The sequence below is a fragment of the Octopus bimaculoides genome, chromosome 26 (genome assembly GCF_001194135.2).
Source record: "Octopus bimaculoides isolate UCB-OBI-ISO-001 chromosome 26, ASM119413v2, whole genome shotgun sequence".
Classification (NCBI taxonomy): domain Eukaryota; kingdom Metazoa; phylum Mollusca; class Cephalopoda; order Octopoda; family Octopodidae; genus Octopus; species Octopus bimaculoides.
In genome coordinates, this window is record NC_069006.1 from 12,498,534 (window position 1) to 12,500,345 (window position 1,812).

The window sequence follows — 1,812 nt, forward strand, 5'->3', positions numbered from 1 at the left end:
TTATATAAATGGTTTCTTTATTAACAGGTGGTCCAAGTGCACAATAGACCATCAGAGGACGCTTTATTACATTAAGTTTGGACATAATTATCTGTAACTTAATGCAATAAAGTGTTCCCTTGATGATTTATTATGGTTGAGCATCTAAATGCACTTCGGACACTTATTGTAGGGCACCAAATAACCATAATGGTGAAACGTATGCATGGGAACCATAATAAAAACTTGTGTTAATCCCTATTTCTCCTACATCTGTTCTGTAGTTCAAAACAAGTAATACTACTCAGTATGGAAGTTACTTAAGAAATATACTGAAAGCAGACTGGATTATGATAATCTATGTGAAGCTCTAAACGTAATAGTAGCAGTCGTACATTGTTTTGTACAGACAATTTCTACTATATATATAAGGGGCCAAGACCTTTAGTGATTTGCTGTGCTTAAGACACATCAAGCCGAGTTAAATCATGGTCATGGCCAGTGACACGTAAAAGGCACCCACTGTATTCTTGGAATGGTTGGCATTAGGAAGGACATCCAGCCATAGGAACCAAGCCAAATCAGACTGGGGCCTTGTACAGCTGACTTACCAGTCTCAGTCAAAGCATGTAACTCATGCCAGCATGGGAAACAGAGTTTAAATGATGATGGTGATTATATTTATATAGAAATATTATTGCCGTTATTAATAGTATTAATAATGTAATAATCAGGTGGCTAGCAAGTTCACACTGTTACAGGCACAATATGAGGTAAATTTAGATACTATAGGGTATATAATACCACTTGCTAAAATCAGAGCCAATGCTCTAAAACCACCATAAACTCACGATAAAGATACGCACGAGCAATGCAATGAACATATGAGAAATAGGCTTACCTTTGCGTTGAATACATCAGTAAGTAATGTGTATTTCAACATCAATTGATTTCATGCTTTACATGAAAAACATACTCTTCGATCTTCAGTTGAAAATAACATTTTAACATCTATTTCTAAAATATTCACTACATTAGCTCATATATATATATATATATATATATATATATATATATATATATATATATATATATATATATATATACACACACACACACACACACATGACTTCTTTATCCAATATATCATCACCATCTCATCATCCTCATTTAATATGTTTAATGTCTATCTTCCATGCTGACATAGGTTGGACAGCCTGACAGGATCCAATGTACCCTAGGATAAAATCTCTTATAGACTCGCTGTATTAAGACACACCAATATCAGAGAGTGAAACAAAATATTCATCCTAACAACATGGCAAACTCATAAGAGATGTTGTCACAGGACAAATACCACAGTAACTGGCCTATTGATAGTGTGTATAAATTAAATATGATTATATAGATGAATATTTTAATTTAAATTTGCCTCAGTTGCATATACTGAATGTTTAATCAGTCAGGCACCTATTTGCAACATCAGTGAATGTTTTATTCACTTTTTCCTATATCATAGATGACAAATTCACATCTGAGCATGTAGATGGGTGTGAGTATACACCAATGAAAAAACACTGGAAGGCTGAAATACATCTGGTGCTCTCACTGGCCACTGCTGGAATGAATTTTCATCTGTCTCCCATATTTGTCATGTTTTTAATACAGTAAGTCCTTAAGAGATGTTATCTTTGGACAAATACTGCAGTAACAGGCCTATCAACCATATACATTCATTAAGTATGATACTTAGATGACTATTTTAATTTAATATTGTCTCAAATTGTATATACCATATATATATATACATATATATATATATATATATATATA

The 1,812-nt window shown here is 32.8% G+C and overlaps 1 protein-coding gene across 1 annotated transcript in view; it reads left to right on the forward strand.

Moving 5' to 3' along the window:
• The window catches only part of LOC106880529 (neprilysin-1), a 69,673-nt gene that overhangs the window by 30,615 nt on the left and 37,246 nt on the right, over positions 1–1,812 (forward strand). The gene's annotated exons all lie outside the window — the stretch shown is intronic.